At 40.1% G+C, this 11384-nt stretch overlaps 1 long non-coding RNA gene across 1 annotated transcript; it reads left to right on the plus strand.

Annotated features, from left to right (window-relative positions):
• Positions 1 to 237: 237 nt before the first annotated feature.
• LOC144333616 (uncharacterized) lies at positions 238 to 10820 on the plus strand. The gene is made up of 3 exons (XR_013402515.1): positions 238 to 305; positions 2564 to 2741; positions 6431 to 10820. It is a non-coding gene; the product is annotated as an uncharacterized LOC144333616 (long non-coding RNA).
• The last annotated feature ends 564 nt before the right edge of the window (positions 10821 to 11384 follow it).

The following is an 11384-nucleotide window of genomic DNA, read 5'->3' on the forward strand; positions in this document are numbered from 1 at the left end:
TCGCAATTCTTTGCACAATTAAACTTCTTAAAATTTAATTCGGCTAACTTTTTTCTTTTAACAAGCATTTATTACACACCTATTGAGTGCCAGCATTATTCGCAGAGCTGGGCTTAGTGATCAACGGCAAGATAATGTTCCTGCCCTCCAAAACACCTGTATGTCTCATTTGGGGGAAACGGGCAGTAATTATGCAAAATGTAACCAATATCATTTAAATACTGACAAGTCCTCTGAAGAAATAGAAGAGAGTGATACGGCATGTGACTGGGGAGGTGCTGGCCACAGGAAACCTTTCTGAAGAGGTGAGTTGAAGCTGAGACCTAGACATGTGTGGAAGCAGCTAGGAAGAGAGCCCGAGGAGCCCTCCAGACAGAGGAAGCAGCTGACGCAAAGCCTGTGGGTAGGAATGAACCTTGCACACTGGGGAAGGCCAGTGTGACCAGGGGTAGGGAAGTCGGGAGAGTGGAGCTAGATGGAGAGTGGTGATACAGGCTGAGGCCAGATTGCAGAAAACCTTTGTAGGCATGGTAGATGATTTGGCTTTGTCGTGGGAGCAATGGAATGCCAAGAGAGGTGTTTTTTTGTTTTTTGTTTCGTTTTGTATTGTTTTTAAGTGACCTAATCTAAATTGCTAAATGAAATCTTTGTTTATCTTATGGAGAATGGACTTTTTGGGAAGCAGGGATATGGGTTTGAAGATAAGTTCAGTAATCTAGGCAAGAGATAATGGTAGTTTATTGTATAATGGAAGTTATACAATAATATTTATATATATAAATTGGACTCAGTATATATTTTTGAATATTTTTTATCCTTCCGGTGGATGAAGATGCAAAAAAAAAAAGACTCAAAGAAAACACTTGCTTTTTTCTCAAGAAGGTATGTAGATTTGCTTAGGAAGAATGGGAAAACAGGAACACAAATGGATTACAAAGGTTGGTGGGGGCAGCAGAAGTGAAGCTCCATTTGGAATAAGTCAAGTCTGATGGCTATTAAACTTGAAAGAGGAGATTCAGATCCACAGTTGGAGATCTGAGCCTGAAGCTTAGAGGAATGGCCAGGGAGAGAAATATAAATGAGGAGTCATCTGAGATACAGAGACACCCACACCATCTTCTGTGGGTGACCCTCTTTCTAGGCACTCTGCTGCTATCACCAGTGTGGTCAGTTCTCTGAAACCCAGATGCTGCAAAGACAGTTGGACTCTGGGAAAGAGGAGAAGCAGCCCCTGGGCACAGAGAGTTATCCATGTCCTGGAATCCACAAAGTCAATTTCAGGCTGAATGAGACTCCACTGATCTCTGGCCCATCCCAAGTCCCTGTGTGGGAATGGGGGCTCAACAAGGAAGGAGCCACCAGGAAAAGATGCCACAGTCTAAAGGAGAAACTATACTCTGGTGTCCTTGGGGGCAGGCATCAGCAGCAGCCTGAGTGTGTTTGTCCCAGACCACTTTAAAAATATTTAATTATTTGCCAGTATATTAAACTTCAGAGGGTTTTTTCCTTCTTGAAAATTATGAAAAGGCATAATAATCCAAAGCCCACATTTCCTCTTGGCAACCATCAGTTGCAGCTGACACAGCTACTCTCTAGTCACCACCGTACTCACTCAGAAGGGCATTAAGGCCTGCACCTTAAATAAATGAAAAGGCAAATTATGCAGAGGAAGAAAAAAATCACTGTTCCTGCCATTGGGCCAATAGAATCCCCAGCCAAATGCTGCCACCCCAAAACATTGTTGTATTCCACTGAGCAAAGGAATAAGATCCACTTGCTATAAAGGTCCAGTCCTCCATGAAGGATCCTGGTCACCCATCAAGATTTAGGGACATGGGCTTGCAAAGGTCATGAAAAAAGTCAGCTCTCACTTCTCCCACAATTTTCTAGTACAAAATTTTTCTTTGCAGAAACATAGCTTATATGATACCTAGATAGCAGCTTCTAATGTACCTTCTCTCAATTACCCAAAGCCACCCTACCCCACCAAAAAAAAAAAAAAAAAGCCTGCAAATACAGAAAAAAAGGTGAAAACTCAAAGCACACCAAACAATAAACCTGACAGGCAGCTGAAAGTTACGATCTGGAATTTTCTCCTAGAAAGAACAGATTTTTAAGGAAAAAAAAAAAAAAAAGAGTGGCCAGAGTTCAGCAAGTAGTAGACTCCCATTTCTCTAAATGATGGTGCCCTTTCATAAGTCCCCAATATCATCCACTGGCCCAGAGACCCCAGGCTTATCCTAACCATGTACAGCTATCTCTCATCTTAACCTATCAGGTGGTGATCTGAGTATTGATCTCTTTCTTCAAGCAAGGCTATGACCATCTTCAATCTCCACACCAAATTTAGAAAGTAAAAACAACTGGACATGAAAGTTATATAGAGTAGTGCTGGCGCATGTTATCTCAGAGGCCAGTCCCATCAAAGATAACCCAGTTGTTAGGCAGGAGTCTCTTGCTTTTTGAATATCTGGTTAAAATTGATTCAACCTCCCATTCTATTTCTGTGCATCATAAGGGTACTCATATTCTCAAGAGCATCCTTTTTGTCCTGGCTCAGCAGGTGATGTCTTAGCAGTGCTTCAACTCAGATCCAAAATGCCTCATCTTCCTTGATTCACCAACAAAAATTATTCCTTCAAAGGACTAGTGAATACAGAAGCATTTGCTTGAGATGACCTGGCTGGAGGCACAGAGAACAAAGGAGGGTTTACATAGCAGAACTACACTGAATCAACCAGGTAAGGCTAAGCTAACAAATGACCCCCAAATCTTACTGATTTCCAGTAATAAAGTTGTACTGTTCATTCACCCTACACGCACATCACAGTCGGCTCTGGCTCTGTTCCCATTTTCTTCTTCATGGACCAAAGCCGGCAGAGCATTTGTTACCTGGAAGAGGGCCAGTCATCACAGAAGAGGGAATCATTCACTCACAAACTCTTAAAGCTTTTGCTTGGAAAACCATGCACATCAATTTCACTCATGATTGATTGACCAAAGCAAGTCATATGGCCGAAACTGAGTACTAAGAGTGTGGAAATGTATAATCCTCCCACAGTGGGTGGTACCAAATATAGATGAACAGTAATACAATCTACCACATCAGCATTTTAAAATGCAGGAGTAGATATCATCATCTTAAAATACTTTGGCAAGACCCTAGGAGGCTCGGTAGTAGTCCTCACCTCTCTACTGCTTCTTTCCTGCCCTCCAGAGCAATCCAATTCTTCCCCTTGTCTCATGCAAAACTCCTTAAATTTTAGCTGTTGTCAATACACAAACCCTCTACCCCAACCCCTTATCTAGGAATTTTGTTCAAGCAAAGAATGTTGGTGTCAATTGCTAAAATAATGTTTCCTCTGTCTGATTACACAAGAAAATTCTAAGTAGGAGAGGTAAAAGTAGAACCCTGAATGCTGAAATGGCAATTTTGCATCATAATTTGTGCCAATTCCAAATACCAGAAAAGCCACAGTAGGCTTAGGGAAAAGCTGCCATTTTGGAAGGGCAGAGGAGTGCCAAGAGAAAGCTTTCTAGAAGCTGGGCATTGGGTTCAGACCCACTCATGCCCATCTACCTTCAGCTCTAGCTCTAGCTCAAAAAAGATTCCAACAAAGCCCGTGAATAGAGAGCAGAGCTCAGGGCACTCTGCTGGCAAAGACCTATTCAAGATATATCTCATCTTTGTTTTGTTTGTGAGATTGGTAAAAGAAAAAAGCATCTTTTAGTGGGCTTATTGGCTCTTTGCATAACTTTCTTCTAAAGTGCATGTTCAAGTGATTTGTCCAATAAGAAAAAAGTCAAATAACTCTAATTTTTAAAAGGGGCAAGCAATTTGATCAGGAGCTTTGCAAAAGTGCATGCCCAAGTGTCTAATGGACAAATGAAAAGATACCAACACTTATCTTTTTAAAAATTAACTAAAATAAACAACAAAATTACTATAATATACAGTTTTAGTGAGGATGTACTGTAACTGAAAACCTTAAATATTGAGAATATAAATTATTATGAACACAGTTAATAACTAGTTGGTTGTATCTACTAAATATAGACCTACTCTATGAACCACCCTGCCTACTCATAGTTTCATACCCAAGGGAAATGAGTACATTTCCCACAAAAATAAATAAACAAGATTATTTACAGCAGGTTTATTCATAATTGCCAAAAGCTGAAAACAACCCCACTGACCATCAACAGAAGAATGAATACATAAATTATGGTATAGTCAAATAACGGACTACTTCTACCAATTAAAAAAATAACCAAACATTGATACACACATAATTCGGATGAATCTTTAAAACCTAGTATGTGCAAAATAAGCCAGACAGAAAAAGTGTGTACCACATCTATATGCAGTTCAAGAGTAAGAAAACTTGCCAGGCGCGGTGGCTCAAGCCTGTAATCCCAGCACTTTGGGAGGCCGAGACGGGCGGATCACGAGGTCAGGAGATCAAGACTATCCTGGCTAGCACGGTGAAACCCCGTCTCTACTAAAAATACAAAAAATTAGCTGGGCGAGGTGGCAGACGCCTGTAGTCCCAGCTACTCGGGAGGCTGAGGCAGGAGAATGGCGGGAACCCGGGAGGCGGAGCTTGCAGTGAGCTGAGATCCGGCCACTGCACTCCAGCCTGGACGACAGAGCCAGACTCCGTCTCAAAAAAAAAAAAAAAAAGAGTAAGAAAACCTAACTGACAGTGATCAAAGTCAAAATGGGATTCTTCTGAGGGAGAGTATTGATGATAAAGGCGCAGAAAAGAACCTTGACGGGTTCTGAAAATGTTCTCTATCTTAATCTGTATGGTGATTACACAGATGTATATAAAATTTTACCAAGCTCTACATAAGGTAATTGTTCTTCACATGCTTGCAGTCTGTGTGATACACCTTTATGCTTCTCATTTCACCAAAAAAAAAAAAAGGGAACTTTGCCAACTCCCATGAGAAAACAAATTTTTCCATTTCAAAAATAATCTTGAAACTGTGAGGTTTAAAAACAAAATTCAGGGTGCATCTCGAAAGATTGGTAAAAACTGATCAGGTAAAAAAGGAAATCAAGTTTCAAAGACTGGGAAGTAAGACCAAATAAGAACCATTGAGAAGATTATAATCAGCGTGGAACCAACAGGAAATACATGTGAAATATTCTGGATTATTAACATCTTGAGAAACTTGCTCTTGGATTTCCAGAAAAATAGGAATCATTATGAAAATGCAAAGTCATCTAAAGGGCCTACGTCAATGATTCATTTACATGAATTAGTTTTTCACTCTGGAAAATAAACAAAGAAACTGGTGCTCTCTTCTTTCTGAAGATGGAATCCAGTAGTTACCAAAGGTCTGGCTTGAATTTTAGCATCTACATCCTCATCCCAGATGCACGGCAGAGGATTAATAAAAACACAAGTCAAATTGTTTTCTCTGCAACCATCAGCAGCATTCTTCATTTGTAAGAATAAAGTCTTGGGTCCCCTTATTATCATTCTTCTTGTCCTCCTCAATTATGCCTGGGCAGAATGCCTGTGGGATATAGACTAGTGACTAAAAGTGTCCTATTCATTACCATGAATGTCAGCCTTTCAACGCAGACCAAGAAGCCCTGAAATGTGCAGGGGACAGGCATTCCTCAGCTAATAGTAGGCTGTTGTTTCAATTAACTAAAGCAGCACCTTGGCCTCCTAAGCAGTGACTGACAGGGGCAGGCTTAGGAATGCTTATCTCACGGGAACAGACTTGATGCTATCAGGTCTGGCTTTAAAACATGTCTGTGTAACATCTCTCATCTTTTGGTGGCCAGAGAAGTAGGTCAGAAGGGGAGGCCTGGGTAAGCCACAGAGGCAGAAGTGGGGCCGTGCCTCGCATGCACCATCACGTCATCTCCATGACACGGACATGTGTCCCCTCTGGTCTGGTTCCTTCCCATCATGGCTACAACATGAGGGCCCACCTTGTGGTTTCAGCCTATTTAGAAAGGACAGATGCATCACTGCAACTGCCTGCTTGAGTCAAAGATACTGTGGGTCTTTATCTCCCAGCTGCAAAAGCTGATAAGAATGCAGAGGTGATGTGAGAATTTGTAGCTGATTATAGGAATTTTTGACCTATAAATGGAGAGAGAGAGAGGACAGAATGATTGCTGATTGCTGCTATTGTGTGTATCTTTTTATGCTTTTATGTTTTTGGATTTTTGCCAGGAAAAGCGAGAAAACCCCATCTTATCTCTTGAGTTTGACTTTGGAAGACACAGGGGTGAGGACTGACTCTAATATTTCCTGAATATGAAACGTCAGGTCAGTCTCTTAAACTCCACAGATCTAGGATATTTCATCTGTAAAAGAAGGTTCTCAACAAGAGGCTCCCATTGGTCCCTCTCATCTTTGACATTCTAGAATTCTATATGGTTTTTCTTTTTTATTTCCAGATTAAAATATACCAAGATCAAATCTAGTAACTTGAAACAGAGCAGCACTTTGCAGGCACAGCAGGTGCCAGCATTTTCGACCTCACACTGCCAGCTGAAGCCCACCTCTGCTTTCACTTACTGGATGTGTGACCTTGGGCGCTGTCTGTAAGACCCTTAAACCTGCTTCCTTCTCTGTAAAATGTGGGTAATAACGCTTACATCTCAGAGTTGTCGCATTTTCTTTAAAGCCAGCTAAGATGGCTGACTTAGAACATTAACTATTATTATGACTATTCCTCAAGCTCCTGTGTACTTGGGCACTGACTCTGGAGTCAGACTTCTTAGGTTCAAATTCAAGCTCTGCCAGTTTCTGTTTGTATAATCTTGGATAAATTGCTTAACTTCTCTGCCTCTTTTTCATTATCTGTACAATGGGGATAATAATACCATTTACCTCATTGGGTTGTTGTGTGCATTAAATGGATGAATATGTATAATGTTCTTAAAGTAGTATTTGGCACACAGCAAATACTATGTAAGTGTTTCATAAGTTAAATAAGTGAAATACACATATATTTGGGTGTATATACATATATACATATATATACACACATATAAATGTGCTGGCGCAACACAGGTTCAATAAATGTTGGACATGATGATCATTGCCACAAAAATCCCTTTTTTAGGACTAGAGATGAAGCTTTAGAAGCCAGTTCCTGTGTCTGGCATGTGTTGGCCGTGAAGATGGGGAAATAGGAAACTGTCAGAGAAAAAGCACCAAGGCCATTTCAGCAGACCCAATCACTGAGAATGCTTCTGCTTGGGGATGGAGGTAAGCAGAAGGCAGACACAGAAGACTCTAGATTTCTCTCTGGGCAGCACTATAGAGGGTGGTACCTTTATTTGAATGGAAACTCCAGGAAGCATCAGATTTGAGATGAAAGAAAATGGGTTCATGTTTGGTTATACTGAGTTTGAGGTACCTACAAGACACTTCAAGGCCAAAAAAACCCTCTTATGCAAGCAAGACCTGCACAGAATCCTGGCCAAGGTGCTGTCCAACAACCATGTGAACCATTTTGTTTGGTCTGCAACAACTCATACTCAGTTTTCAAAAACACTAAAGACAATCAATAGATGTACTTGTCCCCTGCAACCTGCCCGTGAGGCCTTTTGGAGGTCTGCAGGTCCAACATTCTCCTAAGATCAACAACTCTTGATGGTGTTCAGCCATTTGTCCTTTACAAAGCATTTTCATGTCTCTGATCATATTTGAGCTTTTGAAAAGATTACCATCCCTATTTTATTTATAGGAACTGGAGTTGGGACTAGACCTGTGTCTTCTCTTTGTCCAGAACACTCTTTGCTATCGCTTGATTAGCACCAACTGGTAGGCACTGTTACCTACTTAACCCACATTATATTATTTAATCCTCCAGTCAACCAAGGAGACAGATGCCATCAGCTCTGTTTTCAAATGATGTAGAGGAATTTGTATAAGATCATATGGGCGTTTGACAAATCTGGGATACCTGAATCCAAATCTGTGTTATATTTTTGTACTTTTTTTGGATTTTATTATAATAACGTTTAGATGATAATACAAGTTTCTTCAAGACAGACCAGTCTTCATGGGTTCAAATCCAGGCTCTGTCTCTTAATAGCTGTGGAGATTTAGGCAAGTCATTTAACTGTGTCTCTATTTCCATACTTATAAATCATGATAATAACAGCATATGACACCATGCATTTTAACGAAAATTAATTAAAATGTGTAAAAAGCTTAACAAAGACCTCAAAATTCCGTAGGCTCTTGGTTAATATTAGGTATTGCCATGGCTATAATTATTACCATAGAACTCATTTTCTTCAAAAGTTGAGATCAAACTTTGGACATCAGTCAGCTATAAATCAAGCTCAGTAATTATTTCCCTTTACAACATTAGGGCCACAAATTCACCTTAGAATTTCTAGCAGTTGATGCAAAGAAGAAAATATGATCATAGAACACAAAAGATAAAAGAAATATTCAGTGGAGGTTCAACTAGTCTTTAAGATGAATTCGGAATTTCTCTCATCGTTCATAATTCAATGAAAAATGAACAATATGTTCACAAGTACCCCCATTGTCAAACCCAGCCTGGTCAACAAGTGGCAATCTTTTTAGAAGTCACTGGCCCAAAAGATTCAGCAGGAAAGCAGCCATGACGGATCATCAGCATTGTGGTGATGCTGTTTTTGTTTTTTCCACCAGAGTTCTGGGCCTCCCTAGCCCTCAAAAAGCCCTTTCTTTCACTTCTGCATTTTTTATTTGTTTGTTTAGATGTTGGGCTGTAAATAACAATAATACTGATGCCAATAACTGGATCAGGTATCGGACATTAGTTGAGTATGGTTTGAAGTCCCCAGGGCTTCTCTGAGGTCATCAGCGTATTGTCTTCATTGATCTTGAGAGGTCTATGGAACATATGAAAGAGACTTTGCAATCAGGCAGACCCCATCCATCCAAGTCCCCACATGTCTCAGGACCCCAGAGGAACACTTGGTTCTCCACAGCCTCACTGTGATGTCTCAGGCCATTAACCCCCTTTCTATTCCAACTTTCAGAATCTCTAAAACTACTGGGCTCATTAGAGTGGCCTCAGATGGATAAGATGCACCTTCATTTATCTCAAAATTGTAATTTTCTTAGTATTCAACTCTAGTTGGTTTTTCTTGAGAGAGGCAAAACTTCTTTCCCCAGCCATCTTCCCTCCTGGGTCTCTCCCCAGCTCCACCATTACCAACAGGCACAGCCCCATCTCCAGCCTTTCCCAAATAACCCACAGACTTTTTTCCCATGGCACCTTCCCTGTGGGTAACTGCAGTTTATATATAACTCTATCTAATCCCTGAAAGGATTTAAATAGTTGCGGCTGAAGACATTGCTTTTTAAAAAGTCATAAAACATTAAAATAAGCCTTTCGTATCTCCACTATAGACACAATCTCTCCCATCTTTGGGCTCCTCAAGCATCTTAATTCTTTTAAATTACTCGTCACATCTTGCATGGTTTCATAGTTATTCAGATCCATAGTTGTGCTGTCCCTCTAATCTAAACCATGACTTCCTTGAGGCAAAACCCATATAAAATCCATACAAGTGATTCTTAAATATCCAGGAAATGAACAAAAAGTATTTAGAAGACATCTTGGGGGTGGGAATAGGGCAGCGAGAGAGGGGCATCTCTCTGAAGAAGTTCCTCATATAATGGGTGAGATAGATACAGAGGCATGATTATAGTTCAGATTTATAAACACCATGATAGACTCAGTAACTGTAGGAGCATGGAGAAGTGCTCAAAAGACTTGGGCACATGAATTCTTTATAGCAAGCATAATAAAAAGGACATGAGCGAGCCATGAAAGGAGGCTAACATGAAGCACTGATAGTTAATACAATACTTGGTTAATACAGCCCCCAGGAGAAAACAGAAACAGAGCGCCTTGTAGAGCTCTGAGAGTCAAATCAAACACGCCAGTTTACAGGGAATACAAACGTTAATCCTTGTCTGGTCCTGCTTTTGACAATACTTTACCTAAGAGACGCTGAATTACACAGCGAAGAATGTAACAGAAATAATAGTTTTAAATTGTAGACATGACAAAATTCAAAGGCATGTTTCTGATCCCTTTGGGGAAAGTAAATACCCATGAAAAACTGAAGAAATAAAAAGCTGGTGTGGATGTGGAGAAACTGGATTATTCATGCATTGCTGGTGGGAATGTAAAACATTGCAACTAGGCTGGAAAACAGTTTGCTATTTCTTACAAAAACAAATTTGCATCTACCATGCAACCTATCAACTGCATCTCAAATATTTATCCCAGAAAATGAAAACATGTTTGCATAAAAGCCTGTGCACAAATGTTTATAGCAACTTTCTTTGTAATAACCCAAAGCTGGAACAAACCCAGATCTCCTTCAACTGGTGAATGGGCTAAACACACTGGGGCACATCTGCACCATGGAATACCACTCAGCAATACAAAAGAATAAACTGTTGATACACGCAACACCTTGAATGGACCTCCGGGGAATTCTGCTGAGTGAAAAAAGCCAGCCCCAAAAGGTTACATACCGTATGATTCCATTTATGTCACAATCTCCATAGATACAATAGAAGTTACAGAAAATGATAGAAATGAATAACCGATTACTGGTTGTCAGAGAGGCTGGGGTGGGAAGGATGTAAAGAGCCAGATAAAGGATTCTTTGGTGTGGAAATATTTGTATCTTGACTGTAACAACGTCAATCCTGATTGTGATATTGTTCTATAGTTTTGTGGGATGTTATCACAGATGGAAACTGAGTAAACGGTACATCAGATCATAGTACTTCTATGTAGTATGCCTTACAACTGCACTGCAGGTTGTTCTACATGTTTCTCAAAATAAAATTTACTTCTTTATAAAAGCAAATCAGTAAAATGGTAGAGCCATTTTGCAAAACAGTTGATCTGTTTCTTATAAACTTCGGCATAGACTTACTGTAAGACCCAGCAATCACACTAGTAGGTATTTGTTGAAGAGAAACAAAAACATATATTCACACAAAAACGTGTTTGCAAATATTTATAGCAACTTTATTCATGGTCCCCAGAACTTGGAACAACTCAACTGCCCATCAACTGGTGAATGGATAAACAAACTAGTATGCATCCACAACGATGGAATAATAAAAAGAAACTACTGCTAAATATAATAACATGGATGAATCTCAAGTGCATTACACTACGGGAAAGAAGCCAGACTCAAGCCACTACTCATTGTGTAATTTCATTTGAATGACATTCCAGAAAAGGCAAAAACACATTGGTGGTTGCCAGGGACTGGGTGGGAGAAAGGTATGAACCACAGTGTAGCAGGAAACATTAGGGATGATGGAAATGTTCTTTTCTCCCCCCTTCCCTTCAGCCTTTATTTCTTC

The sequence above is a fragment of the Macaca mulatta genome, chromosome 13 (assembly GCF_049350105.2).
Source record: "Macaca mulatta isolate MMU2019108-1 chromosome 13, T2T-MMU8v2.0, whole genome shotgun sequence".
Taxonomy (NCBI): domain Eukaryota; kingdom Metazoa; phylum Chordata; class Mammalia; order Primates; family Cercopithecidae; genus Macaca; species Macaca mulatta.